General features: G+C 45.2%; 1 protein-coding gene across 2 annotated transcripts in view; it reads right to left on the minus strand.

The window, feature by feature from the left end:
- The window catches only part of ZAP70 (zeta chain of T cell receptor associated protein kinase 70), a 258,830-nt gene that overhangs the window by 4,414 nt on the left and 238,831 nt on the right, over window positions 1-15,585 (minus strand). The window lies entirely within an intron of this gene.

A 15,585-nucleotide genomic window follows, 5' to 3' on the forward strand; every position in this document is an offset into this window, starting at 1 on the left:
AAGCGGTATGTGTTGAGAAAACCAGGCACTGCTCATCACCTGCCCAATATAATCCCAACAGTGAAACATGGTGATGGCAGCATCATGCTATGGGTGTGTTTTTCAGCTGCAGGGATAGGCCGACTGGTTGCCATTGAAGGAAACATGTACCAAACCAGAAAAAAGTAAATGCATCAAAGAATTGGGATCACCACATTAATAATTTGGTTAAAAAATAACAATTTTTATTGTAAACACCAAACACAAATTCTTAAAACATTTAAAATCCCAAGCAAAGAAGGACAGAGGATTGCATATGTACCGGGGGCATAGGAGAGAAGCGCGCAGGGAGGGGGCTCCCTCTGTGCTTCCCTGCGACCCCCGGAGCGACGCGATGTGCTGCATCGCTCCGAGAGTTCTCCTTCCTGTAGGCCCCCAGATCCAATATGGCCACGGGGGCCTTCGGGGTGATGCAGGGAGATGTCTTCCTCACTGCCTGCTGAGAGCAGGCAGGAGGAAGCCTGCAGCAGCGCCTGTCAGATTGCCGATCTGACACAGCGCTGTTCAAAGTGTCAGATCGGCGATCTGACAAAAGATAATGATGTCCCCCCCTGTGACAATATAATAAAGTAAAAAAAAAAACACGTGTAAAAATAATTAAAAACAAAAATCACAAAATAAATAAAAAAAATAAAAATATTCCATAATAAATTCTTTTTTTTCTAAAGTACACATATTTAGTATCGCCATGTCCGTAACAGCCCGCCCTATAAAACTATCCCGCTAGTTAACCCCTTTAGTGAACCCCTTAAAAAAAAAACAAAGCAAAAAACAATGCTTTATTATCATTCCGCCAAACAAAAAGCAATAACGCGCGATCAAAAAGACGAATATGAATAAACAGGGTACCACTGAAAAACTGAAAACGTCATCTTGTCCCGCAAAAAACGAGCCACCATACAGCATCATCAGTGAAAAAATAAAAAAGTTATAGCTCGCAGAATAAAGTGATGCAAAAATAATTATTTTTTATATAAAATTGTTTTTATTGCATAAAAGCGACAAAACGTAAAAAAAGACATAAATGAGGTATTGCGGTAATCGTACTGACCCGAAGAATAAAACCGCTTTATCAATTTTACCGCACGTGGAACGGTGTAAACGCACCCCCCAAAAGAAATTAATGAAATGCTGTTTTTTGTTCATTCTGCGTCCCAAAAATCGGAATAAAAAGCGATCATAAAATGTCACATGCCCGAAAATGGTACCAATAAAAACATCAACTCGTCCCGCAAAGAATAAGACCTCACATGACTCGATTGGTCAAAATGTGGAAAAATTATAGCTCTCAAAATGTGGTGATGCAAAAACTATTTTTACAATAAAAAGCGTCTTTTAGCGTGTGACAGCTGCCAAACATAAAACCCACCATAAATAGTAAATCAAACCCCCCTTTATCACCCCCTTAGTTAGGGAAAAAATAATAAAATTAAAAAAAATGTATTTATTTCCATTTTCCCATTAGGGTTAGGGTTAGGGCTAGGGCTGATATTAGGGTTAGGGGTGTGTTGGGGTTAGGGTTGGAGTTAGAATTGGGGGTTTCCACTGTTTGGGCACATCAGGGGCTCTCCAAATGCAATTTGGCGTTTGATCTCAATTCCAACCAAAAAAAGTCAAATGGAGCTGCTTCCCTTCCGAGCTCTGCCATGGTTTATCCCCACATACGGGGTATCAGTATACTCAGAAAAAATTGCACAATAACTTTGGGGGTCCTGTTTCCCTTGGGAAAATAAAAATTGGGGTGAAAAGATCATTTTTGTGGAAAAAATGTGATTTTTTAATTGTACGGCTGTACGTTATAAACTTCTGTGAAGCTCCTGGGGGTTCAAAGTTCTCACCACACATCTAGACAAGTTCCATGGGGGGTCTAGTTTCCAAAACGGGGTCACTTGTGGGGGGTTTAGGCACATCAGGGGCTCTCCAAACGTGACATGGCGCCCGATCTCAATTCCAGCCAATTTTGCGTTGAAAAAGTCAAATGGCGCTCGTTCCCTTCCGAGCTCTGCCATGCCCCGAAACAGTGGTTCCCCCAATATATCAGGTATCAGCGTACTCAGGACAAATTGCAAAATAACTTTTGCAGTCCAATTTCTCCTGTTACCCTTGGTAAAATAAAAAAAAATGGACCGGAAGTAATTTTTTTGTGAAAAAAAAGTTAAATTTTCATTTTTTTAAACATTCAAAAAATTCTTGTGAAGCACCTGAAGGGTTAATAAACTTTTTGAATGTGGTTTTGAGCACCTTGAGGGTTGCAGTTTTTAGAGTCATTTCACTTTTGGGTATTTTCTATCATATAGACCCCTCAAAGTGACTTCAAATGTGATGTGGTCCCTAAAAATAAAATGGTGTTCTAAAAAGGAGAAATCGCTGGTCAACTTTTAACCCTTATAACTTCCAAACAAAAAAATATTTTGGTTCCAAAATTGTGCTGATGTAAAGTAAACATGTGGGAAATGTTACTTAAGTTTTTTGTGTGCCATATCTGTGTGATTTAAGGGCATAAAACTCAAAGTTGGAAAATTGCGAAATTTTCAAAAATTTCCCCAAATTTCCGTTTTTTTCAACAATAAACGCAAGCTATGTCAATGAAATTTTACCACTGATATGAAGTACAATATGTCCAGAGAAATCAATGTCAGAATCACCAGGATCCATGGAAGCGTTACAGAGTTATGACCTCATAAAGGGACAGTGGTCAGAATTGTAAAAATTGGCCAGGGCATTGACGTGCAAACCACCCTCGGGAGTAAAAGGGTTAATAAGGGATGGTTTATACATAATTAAAGAAGAAACTATGTAATTGAGGATGGCATGATACATAATAAGTGAGTACACTATATACTAAGGGACTGTGCTATACATACTAAGGCTACATTCCTGTATCTTTGTGCAGTGTCAGTGTGCTGCCCGCTTTTCAGACGCATTGAGCATGTACTATTTTGATCCTTAAAATCGGATCCTAACAGAACATTTTCTGACCCTCACGGATCATATTCTCAGATCCATGATTTACGTGGACGTGTGAGTGGTCCTATAAAAAAAAAAATCTGGAAGCACACGGACATTTCACTTAAATGTGAGAATATGGCCTAAGGGATTTAACAGATAACATTATCACTCCAAGTCATTCAGAACAGATACAGAATAATATTTACAACCAGGCACTAACCGCTGATGTCTAGTCTGATTAGAGCCGGTTTCTGCTCTTTCTTCTCCATCTGGTCAGACCTTCATGTGGACATCTCCCAGCCACGAATCATCTTGTTACGATGATCGTCGCAGCCCTGAAAATAACAGTCACATATATTGTATACATACTCGTGTCTCCCCCCTGAATAGAGATATGTACCCCACCATTAAAAATATAAAGTGATAAGCAGTACTGTGCCCCCCATTAACTATATTCTCTGCCGCCCAATAATATAAGTTATTCAGTCTGTGACACTCCACAATTAACTATAAGGCTGTGTGCATTGGGAAAATATGCAAGGTTTTACAGTGCAAGCAAAGTGAATGAGATTCCTCAAGTCTCATACCCACTTTGCATATTTTTTCCATGCAGATTTGCAGCAGATTAAAATCTGCATAATGTCAATTCTTGCAGCGTATTTCACCCATACTAATGAGTGGGGGAAATAAGCAACAAAAGCATGGCAAAAGATGACGGGGGAAAAAAGCGTAATTTATGCAGCGCTCTTCCTGCCAACACATTACAATATGCAGCAGAATTTTCTCCTGCAAATCCTGAACGTGTGCACATAGCCTTAGCCCCTGTCCTGTGCCCCCTCATGCATTATAAGTCCTTGTTAGCATTATAATGAATTTGGAGGTGGGAGAGAACGACTTCAGGTACTGAGCATCCTCCACCACCTCCCAATTCATTACAAGTCCCTGGCAGAGTCTTCTCCCACCTTTCAGTTCATTATAAAGGGTCCTATTCACCTTTCTGCCTCCTCTCCCACTCCCCAATAAATTTTATGTCCCCTATAGCATCACAATGAATTTTGAGATGGAGGAAAACACTATGAGGGGCTTAGCACCCTCCTCCACCACCCAATTCATTTTACATCCATATCTAATGTCCTCCTTCCCCTCCACTGTTCAAAAGTCCATTATAAATCCCCCTTACTCCCATCCTAATCCCCCACACTCCTCTTTGTCCTCCCCACGCATCCCATCATTTTCCTCTCCACCACCTCCAACATTACCCTCTCCACCACCCCTCAATATTGCCCTCTCCAACACCCCAATCATTGTTCTCCCCACCACCTACATCATTGCCCTTTCCACCACCCAACCTTTATGTACTCCATCACCCCATCATTGCCCTCTCTACCACCTCCATCATTGCCCTCTCCACCACAACCATCATTGCCCTCTCCCTCACCACCTCCATTATTGCACTCTCCACCATCTCCATCATTGCCCTCTCCACCACCTCCTTTATTGCCCTCTCCACCATCCCAATCGTTGTTCTCCCCCCACCACCTCCATCGTTGCCACTCTCCACTACATCCATCACTGCTCTCTCCCCACCAACTCCATCATTGCCCTCTCCACCACATCTATCACTGCTCTCTCCCTCACCACCTCCATCATTGCCATCATTGCCCTCTCTTCCACCTCTATCATTGCCCTCTTCACCACTACCATCATTGCCCTCTCCCCCATTATTGCTTTCTCCACCACCCCAATCATTGTTCTCCCCCACCACCTCAATCATTACCCTCTCTACCACTCCAACTTATTGTTCTCCTCCACCACCCCATCATTTCACTCTCCACCACCTCCATCATTGCCCTTTCCACCACAATCATTGCTCTCTCTCCCACCACCTCCATCATTGCCCTTTCCACCACCCAACCTTTTTGTACTCCATCACCCAGTCATTGCCCTCTCTACCACCTCCATCATTGCCCTCTCCACCACAACCATCATTGCCCTCTCTCTCACCACCTCCATTATTGCACTCTCCACCATCTCCATCATTGCCCTCTCCACCACCTCCTTTATTGCCCTCTCCATCATCCCAATCCTTGTTCTCGCCCACCACCGCCATCATTGCCCTCTCCATTACATCCATCACTGCTCTCTCCCCACCAACTCCATCATTGCCCTCTCCACCACATCTATCACTGCCCTCTCCCTCACCACCTCCATCATTGCCCTCTCCACCACCTCCATCATTGCCCTCTCCACCACATCTATCACTGCCCTCTCCCTCACCACCTCCATCACTGCCCTCTCTACCACCTCCATCATTGCCCTCTTCACCACTACCATCATTGCCCTCTCCCCCATTATTGCTCTCTCCACCACCCCAATCATTGTTCTCCCCCACCACCCCAATCATTACCCACTCTACCACTCCAACTTACTGTTCTCCTCCACCACCCCATCATTTCACTCTCCAACACCTCCATCATAGCCCTTTCCACCGCAATCATCATTGCTCTCTCTCCCACCACCTCCATCATTGCCCTCTCCACCACCTCATTATTGCCCTCTCCAACACCCCATTATTGTTCTCCTCCACCACCCCATCATTGCCCTCTGTACCACCTCCATCATTGCCCTCTTCACCACTACCATCATTGCCCTCTCCCCCACCACCTCCATTATTGCCCTCTCCACCACCCCATTATTGCTCTCTCCACCACCTCAATCATTACCCTCTCTACCACTCCAACTTTTTGTTCTCCTCCACCACCCCATCATTGCACTCTCCACCACCTCCATTATTGCCCTTTCCACCACCTCCATCATTGCTCTCTCTCCCACCTCCTCCATCATTGCCCTTGCCACCACCTCCTCCATCATAGCCCTCTCCACCATCCCAATCATTGTTCTCCCCCACCACCTTCAGCATTGCCCTCTCCAACACCCCGATCATTGTTCTCCCCCACCATCCCATTATTGTCCTCTCCATCAGCTCAATCATCCTTTTGGTATTGCATTGAGCAGCAGGGTGGTTTGCTGGTAAAAGGGAAAAAAATTCTCTTTTAAATCTTCTGCCTGAGTGAGTGTGAACGAGCTGAGTGTGACTTGAGCATAAGTGAGAACTGTGGTAAGTGTGTGACTTGTGATTCAGTGAAGAGGTATTTAGAAAACCTTTAACAAATGCCTGTGTGAATTGGTGTGAGTTGCTGAATTGTGGGTTGCTGAGTGCTTTTCTACCTGTTCAGTTTTGGGGGGGCTTGTTTAACCTATTTTTTCTCTCTACAGGGTTAATCTTATTTTACTATCTGTGTTTTTAAGGATTAACTATATTGCATTTAAATCTTGAGGTGTAACTATATTCACAAAAGGTTAATTAAGGGTGGGGGTTCATAAAGGTTTGTAAGGGGCAGCTGGTTGGGGCTCAACTCCTTTTGGAAGTGCATTGAGCAGCAGGGTGGTTTGCTGATAAAAGGGAAAAAAATCATTTAAATCTTCTGCCTGAGCGAGTGTGAACGAGCCGAATGTGACCTGAGCGTAAGTGCGAACTGTGGTAAGTGTGTGACTTGTGATTCAGTGACTTTGGATTCAGGGAGTTTCCAAGGGAGGTATTACTGAATTACTGTTATATTTTAAAAATACTTTTTATTTATTTTTACTTATCTTTTCTGTCTGGTGCAATCCCCATTAGGATGTGCTCCACTATTGCCAATGCCATCCAGTGTACGTCTTGCCGCATGTATGAAATCCTTGAACAGCCAGTCGAGGGTGCATACTGCTGTGTGAGATGTGAGCACAATGTGCATTTGGAGGCCCTGATACTGGATCTAAATGTGCAGCTGGCAGAACTGAGATTCATAGACAACATGGAAAGGAGTCTTCTGCTCACTGAGCAGAAGCTCAATGGGATAGATGAGGGGGATGCTAGGTTGGAGCTGCAGGACAGTGAAACAGCTAGCTGGGTGACAGTTAGAAGGCGGGGTAGAGGGAAGAGCGCCAGGGAGGCTAGTCCTGATCTGGCACACTCCAATAAGTTTGCTAAGTTGGCAGATGAGGGGAGTATTAGTGCAAGAGTAGCACTGCTGCAGCAAGGCATGTCCTCTGAAAGCCGGAGGAGTGTCTGCTCCAGTAAGGGGGGAAATAGGAGAGCAGAGCAGACCAGACAGGTGCTGGTAGTGGGGGACTCAATTATTAGGGAAACAGATAGGGCAATCTGTCACAAAGACAGGGATCGTCGAACGGTGTGCTGCCTACCTGGCGCTCGAGTCCGACACATCGCTGATCGGGTTGACAGATTACTGGGAGGGGCTGGTGAGGGCCCAGCGGTCATGGTGCACATTGGCACAAATGACAAAGTTAGAGGTAGGTGGAAGTCCTTAAAGATGATTTCAGGGAATTAGGCTGCAAGCTTAAAGCAAGGACCTCCAAGGTGGTATTTTCAGAAATACTTCCTGTACCACATGCCACACCAGAGAGACAATGGGAGATTAGGGAAGGAAGGAGGGGTTTGGGTTCCTGGAACACTGGGCCGACTTCTCAGTTGGCTACAGGTTCTACGCTAGGGACGGGCTGCACCTCAATGGAGAGGGTGCAGCTATGCTGGGGGAGAAAATGGCTAGAAGGCTGGAGGAGTGTTTAAACTAGGGACTGGGGGGAGGGTATTCCTTTTATAGGTGGGGAAGACAGTGCAGATAGAGACCTTGGCACAAATAATGAAATTGGGGGTGAGGGTGGCATAGGGGGAGGGGTTAGAACAGTTAATAATTTAAGAAAGAATAGCGGTACAGAGAGATACATAAAGTGCATGTATACTAATGCCAGAAGCCTCGCCAACAAATTGGAGGAATTAGAATTAATTTTGTTGGAACATAATTATGACATGGTGGGGATATCAGAGTCATGGCTGGATGAGCGCCATGACTGGGCGATTAATTTACAGGGCTATAGTCTGTTCAGAAATGACCGTACAAATAAGCGAGGGAGAAGGCGTGTGTTTATATGTAAAATCATCCTTAAAACCCATCCTGCGTGATAATATATATGAATCTAATGAAAATGTAGAGTCCCTGTGGGTAGAGATAAGGGGAGGCGGAAAAAATAATAAATTACTGATAGGGGTTTGTTATAAGTCTCCAAAAATAATGGAAGCAACAGAGAATATCCTCATAAAGCAAATAGATGAAGCTGCGACTCAAGGAGAAGCCATTATTATGGGGGACTTCAACAACCCTGAAATACATTGGGGAACCGAAACCTGCAGTTCCAGCAAAGGTAATGGGTTTTTGACAACTATGAGAGACAATTACCTTTCACAACTGGTTCAGGACCCAACAAGAAGGGGGGCACTGCTAGACCTAATGTTAACCAACAGGCCTGACCGCATATCAAATATAAGGGTTGAGGGTCACTTGGATAATAGTGATCACAAAATAATACTTTTTAATTTATCCTTTAATAAGATGTGTAGTAGAGGGGTTACAAGGACACTAAATTTGAGGAAAGCAAATTTCCAATGGATAAGAGAGGATCTTGGTGCAATTAACTGGGACGATATCCTGAGACATAAAAATACACAAAGAAAATGGGAGATGTTTATTAGCATCCTGAATAGGACCTGTGCACAATATATACCGTACGAGAATAAACATGCTAGAAATAGGAGGAAACCACTATGGTTAAATAGAGCTGTAACGGGCACAATAAGTGACAAAAATAAAGCATTTAGAGAATTAAAGAAAGTAGGTAGTTGTCACGTGGACCCGTCCTGTGTGACACGGCTCGCAGGCCGGTAACTAAAACAACAGGACGCGGCACGTGATACTGTCCTGTGTGACACGGCTCGCAGGCCGGTAACTAAAACAACAAGACAAGGGGTAGGGAAACAGTTACAATGGTTGGCTCTGCGATAGGGAAAAGGGACGTGGAGACCTCCTGCACTCCCCTGAATCAGTGTCCCTAACGCTCCTAATATTCCCTATGCCGGTTCCGCACCGGGCGCCGATCACGAACCTGTCGCCCTAGCACACCCTATACCTATCCCTTGCTAGGGAACTGGGTGGCGCAGGAACTGGCCCCACCGCTGTACTAATACACACTAAAGAGAAAACACAAACGGGAAAACATAACTTAGCTTTACTCTGTTGCACTTGCTCCTGTCAACAGAGTCCACCACCAGCATGCAGCTCGCCTCCTGAATCGCTGCCACCAAGCTCTGTCAGAGCTAAGGAAATCCCCTATGACTCCTTTCACACCAGGGCTCTGACTGAGCTGCCAGGACCTCTCTCTAGATCCTTCCTCCACCAAGGATGGTTGAAATGAACACTATCACCAACACTGATTGCAACACCTGTGACTCTTTTATAGCAGAGCCAGCAATCACACCTGCATTATAATCATGTGCACTTAACTAACGAAACTAGAGTGTAATGACACTCACCACCACCGGGGGGGGGAAACTTAGAACAAACGACACACAGTGCAATAATCCTAATGGCCACCGGGGGCAAAAACACCTTTGCACAGCTTAGGAAAAAAAAGGTTACCTGTGCTTTATATCAGTCCTGATCCAGCATGGATCATGACAGTAGTGATGAGGCATTAAATAAATACGAAGATTAAATAAATTCTGTCAAAAGCAAATCAAGACAGCAAAGATTGAGACAGAGAGACTCATTGCCAGAGAAAGTAAAAATAATCCCAAAATATTCTTTAACTACATAAATAGTAAGAAACTAAAAAATTATAGTGTTGGCCCCCTTAAAAATAGTCTGGGTGAAAAGGTGGATGAGGAAAAAGCCAATATGCTAAATGACTTTTTTTCAACAGTATTTACACAAGAAAATCCCATGATGGATAACATGATCAGTGATAAAAAAAATTCTCCATTAAATGTCACCTGCTTAACCCAGCAGGAAGTACGGCGGCATCTAAAAATCACTAAAATTGACAAATCCCCAGGCCCGGATGGGATACACCCCCCGAGTTCTGCATGAATTAAGTACAGTCATAGATAGAGCATTAGTTTTAATCTTTAAAGATTCCATAATAAGAGGGTTTGTACCACAGGACTGGCGTATGGCAAATGTGGTGCCAATATTCAAAAGGGGACAAAACGGAACTCGGAAATTATAGGCCAGTAAGTTTAACCTCAACTGTGGGTAAAATCCTGGAGGGTTTTCTAAGAGATACTATACTGGAGTATTTGAAGAAGAATAACCTCATGACCCAATATTAACATGGGTTTACGAGGGACCGTTCCTGTCAGACTAATCTGATAAGCTTTTATGAAGAGGTAAGTTCCGGACTGGACCAAGGGATTGCAGTGGATGTGGTGTATATGGACTTTTCAAAAGCTTTTGATATGGTGCCACACAAAAGGTTGATACATAAAAGGAGAACAATGGGGATAGGGGAAAATATTTGTAAGTGGGTTAAGAGCTGGCTCAGGGATAGGAAACAAAGGGTGGTTATTAATGGAGCACACTCGGACTGGGTCACGATTAGCAGTGGGGTACCACAGGGGTCAGTATTGGGCCCGCTTCTTTTTAACATATTTATTAATGACCTTGCAGGGGGCATAGAGAGTACAATTTCAATATTTGCAGATGACACTAAACTCTGCAGGGTACAATACAGAGGAGGACAAGTTTATATTACAGGAGGATTTATGTAAACTAGAAGCTTGGGCTGATAAATGGCAAATGAGCTTTAGTAAGTATAAATGTAAGGTCATGCACTTGGGTAGAACAAACAAGATGTATAATTATGTGCTTAATTGTAGAACACTGGGCATAGATGTTCATGAGGAGAACATAATTTTACCTCTATGTAAGTCGCTAGTGCGACCACACTTAGTATAGTATGTACAGTTCTGGTCTCCTGTGTATAAGAAAGACATAGCTGAACTGGAGCCGGTGCAGAGAAGAGCAACCAAGGTTATTAGGGAACTGGGGGGTCTGCAATACCAAGACAGGTTATCATACCTGGGGTTATTTAGTTTGGAAACTTGAAGGCTTAGGGGTGATCTTATTACAATGTATAAATATATGCGGGGACAGTACAAAAACCTTTCTAATGCTCTTTTTACTTTTAGACCTGTGACGGGGACAAGGGGGCATTCTTTACGACTGGAGGAAAGAAGGTTTAAGCATAATCACAGATGTGGATTCTTTACTGTAAGAGCAGTGAGACTATGGAACTCTCTGCCATATGATGTTGTATTGAGTGATTCCCTACTAAAATTTAAGAAGGGACTGGATGCCTTTTTTGAAAAGTATATTATAGGTTATATACACTAGTTTCCTTAATATTGCGTTGATCCAGGGAGCTAGACTGATTGCCGTATGTGGAGTCAGGAAGGAATTTTTTTCCCCCAATGTGAAGCTTACTGTTTGCCACATAGGGTTTTTTTGCCTTCCTCTGGATCAACATGTTAGGGCAAGTTAGGATAGGATATGGGTTGAACTAGATGGACTTAAAGTCTTCCTTCAACCTTAATAACTATGTTACTATTACCCTCTCCACCACCCCATTATTGCCCTCTCCCCTACCACCCCCATCATTGCCCTCTCCGCCACCTCCATCATTTCCCTCACTCTCACTAACCTCCATCATTGCCCTCTCCACCACCTCCATCATTTCCCTCTCCCTGAATACCTCCATCATTGCCCTCTCCCCACCACCTCCATCATTCTTCACCTCCCTCTAATGTATTGTTAAAAAAACAAACACACCACTTACCTCTCCGCACGTTCTCCCACAGCATCATGGTCACTGGCAGCTTTCTCTCCATCATCATCCAGCCGCGAGTCTGTGTCAGACAGGAAGAACCGGGCAGGAAGCAGAGTACAGATCCCTTCAGCTTCGCTCCCCTGTCATTTTCATCTGTAGGCAGCGGAGCTGCAGGGATCTCTCCCTGCCCGCAGCTCATGAGGGCAATTTGGCCATGGGCCCCCTGGAGCCTTGGGTCAAGAGAAACAGGCCAGATTATCCTCACCATTATATGCCTTGCAGGGGTCCCCTGCACATCCAGGCCCCGGTGCAGCTGCACTGGCTGCACTGGCGGTATGTCCGTCCCTGGTGTTACCGATATTTAAGAAAGGTAAGAATTGTAGATCCAGGTAACCCTAACATCACTATTGTGGAAAGATTTTGAGGGCATCATAAGAGATGACCCGAAGAGATAAATTGCAGAGAATAGTATAATAACTGACTACCAGCATGGATTCATGAAGGATAGGTTGCGTCTAACTAAAACATGAGTTTTTATGAGGAGGTAAGTGCAAGTCTGGATGTTGGTATTGCGGCTGATGTGATTCATCTGGACTTTGCAAAGGCATTTGACACGATCACATAGCAGTCTTATACTGAAGCTACAGAATCAAGGACTGGGGGAAACTATATGCAGATGGGTAAGGAATAGTGTTGAGCATTCCGATACCGCAAGTATCGGGTATCGGCCGATATTAGCTGTATCGGAATTCCGATACTTAGTTCCGATACTTTTTTCATATCGAATACCGGAATCGGAAGTTCCCATAATGCTAGGAGCCCGCTCGATTTGATTCAGCCAATGGGGATCCTCAGAAGTGTGGGCACATCCTGTTAGGCATGTAGGCATGTTAACTACTGGCATGGCTGTGATTGGCTGCTGAAATGATGTCATGATGCACTATAAAAACCGCTGCAGCTGCCATTTCTGGTCACTCTGCTGTGAATTCAGTTAGGGACAGGCTGCTGTTGAAGACTGTGAGGGACAGTTAGAAATAGCGATCATCCAAAATATCTATTGCTCTACCCAGGCTACATAATCCACCAATGTAGCATTTTTGTAGCCCAGCAGCGCTGTTTTAATAGCTGTCTGCAAGGGCTGTGTGAATGCAGACCCACGCTGTGTAGTGTGTCCTGCAGGCACGTCTGCTTGTAGGCCGCCCAGCGTGTGTCTCTGCCTCATACACATTTTTCTTTTATTGCTGCTTTTTTTTCTCCTGTATAGTGTGCTTCCATACGTATCCATATACGTTGGTTGCAAACACTAAAGGAGTGGACAGCGGAGCCTTTCAGCAGCCTTTCAGTGCTATAGCCCATTTCTTTGCACTGTTTTTGGCTGTCTGATAGGTCTCTCTGTGTGTGAGTGCAGCTCACGTTGCAGTGTGTTCTACAGCCAAAGCTAGCTGTAGTCTGCTCAGCGTGCGTCACTGCCTCATACATAGTCCTTTTTTTGCAGCTAATTTAGCCAGATTTTTGCTCCTATATTAGTGTGCTTCCAACCGCATCCATTGTCATTGGTTGGTTGCAAACACTATATAGGATTAGATAGAGGAGCCTTTTTGCTGGCTTGTGCCCTTCAGGGCCAGCCAGACTAGTATCACCCTATTTTTTGTAGCCTCATCAATTGCATTGTAGGTTAGCTTCCTGCATTGTAATCGCTCCAAAAAGTTTGTGATACTATAGCTTTCAAACTTTGGTCACATCCTTTTCTTCCCCCCCCCCAAAAAAAAGGAAATAAAGTTCACCAAACACTCCACTTTACAGTTGTCTAGGCCACATTAGATCATATTAAAGTGTAGTACACACACTCTTAGCCAAATTAGTGTTTCTTATACTGGTTAGCAGGTGTTCAGGAATAAGAACACTAAGCCACCCCTTTTTTACTTTTCTGCCTATCTTTATCAGTCTACCAAGATGAAGAAGGCAGGGAGTAAGGCACGTGGTCGTGGCCGTGGAGTTTCAGCAGGGAGAGGACGGGGGGATTCAGCAGGGAGAGGACGTGGGGATTCGGTGTCTGCTGCGGCCACCAGTGACCCAGCATCCCCCACTTTTACCAGGCAACAGTCCTTCATGCGCAGCTTTGTAGGACCTCGCCGTACCCCACTGCTGCGTGACGAACAAATTGAAGCCGTTGTCGGATGGATGGCAGATAACGCATCCACTTCAATGACTTCCGCATCCTCCCAAGGCCAGAGCACTGAAGAGCAACCATCTGTCTCTTCACCACCTGCCAAATTGCTCAGGCAGTCTGAGAGCCCTGGACAGGAGCCATCTCAATCTTTACTTCTGTTCTCAGAATCTGTTGGCTTGGAAAGAGGTGGCCAGCCAAGCAGCATTCTAGAGCGTGAAGAAGAGGGAGTATGCAGTGATGCGCAACTGCTTTGTCCCTCTGAATCTGAAGAGGCGGGTGGGCCAGTGCCTATTGTCAGCACACCTCAGTGCTCATCTGATGATGATGAGACTCAGTTGTCAATTTCTGGTGCGTACGGTGCTGGCGAGACAACCCAGGACCAGCCGGTGCTTGAAGAGGGGAGTGGAGATGATGAGGTCCTTGACCCATCATGGCATCAGCCACAGGTAGTTGGTGGGAGCAGCTCTGAGGAAGAGATTCCCCGAACGACCAAAAGAGGAGGGAGAGGGCGGGGGCAGACTTGGTTGCCTGTAGCCTCCACTTTGGCACCCGTGAGGAGCAATCCTCTTCCAAAACACAAAACGGGCGCTCCCAGGAATTGCAGTGCGTGGTCTTTTTTTGACACAGTTGCAGATGGCATTTGCTTTGTCAAATGCAAGCTGTGTCATCAGAAAGTTAAACGAGGGAAAAATGTGAGCAACCTCAATACCACAAATATGTGGAAACATGTGCGTACCAAGCACGAGGTGGAGTTACACAGACACACTGAAGATGTAGGCCAACCTTCAGCAGCACCTACCACCTCTTCAGCTCGTGTTGGGGCCTCTTCCTCCAGCTCACACACAGCTGGTTCGGCTTCCTCATTGGAACGCCATGGAAGAACCACTGCCACTGTTGTCCAGAGACCCAGTGAAATTCCACCCACTGAACCACGCTCGCAGTGATCATCACACTCCAAGGCCACTCACCAGCAATCGGTAGCACAGGCATGGGAGAAAAAGCGGCCATACTCGGCAAACCATCCCCGAGCACTGGCTCTGAATGCCGGCATTGCCAAACTACTGGCCCTTGAGATGCTGTCATTCAGGCTGGTGGAGACTGACACCTTCCGGAACTTTATGTCATTGGCAGTTCCACAATACAATGTGCCCAGCTGCTTTTATTTCAGCAGGCAAGCCGTCCCTGCCCTGCAAAAGCATGTGGAGGGAAAAATTAAAAATGCGCTACTAAATGCCGTCAGTAGCAAGGTCCACCTGACCACCGATGCGTGGACCAGTAGCAATGGACAGGGACGATACCTTTCCCTCACTGCCCATTGGGTCAATGTTGTGGAGCCGGGTACAGATCTGGAGAGTGGCTCTGTACGTATTCTGCCAACTCCAAGGATTGCAGGAATGCAGTCTGTACATATTGAGTCCTCCTCCTACTCTAGTTCCTCGGAATCAGCACTGCGTGAGCCTGTTAGGCCAGATATGAGCACAGGTGTGGCCAAATGTCAACAGGCCGTCCTTAAATTAATTTCTTTGGGGAATCGGAGCCACACAGCACAGGAGCTCTGGAATGCCATCAAGCAGGAGAGCGATGTGTGGTTTGTGCCAGCGAATCTCCAGCCAGGTTTGGTAGTGAGTGACAATGTCCGAAATCTAGTGGCAGCTCTGGGCCTAGGCAACCTCACTCACATACCATGTCTGGCACACGTGCTCAATTTG

Source organism: Dendrobates tinctorius, unplaced genomic scaffold (assembly GCF_039654945.1).
Source record: "Dendrobates tinctorius isolate UK_male_01 unplaced genomic scaffold, ASM3965494v1 ptg000011l, whole genome shotgun sequence".
NCBI lineage: Eukaryota > Metazoa > Chordata > Amphibia > Anura > Dendrobatidae > Dendrobates > Dendrobates tinctorius.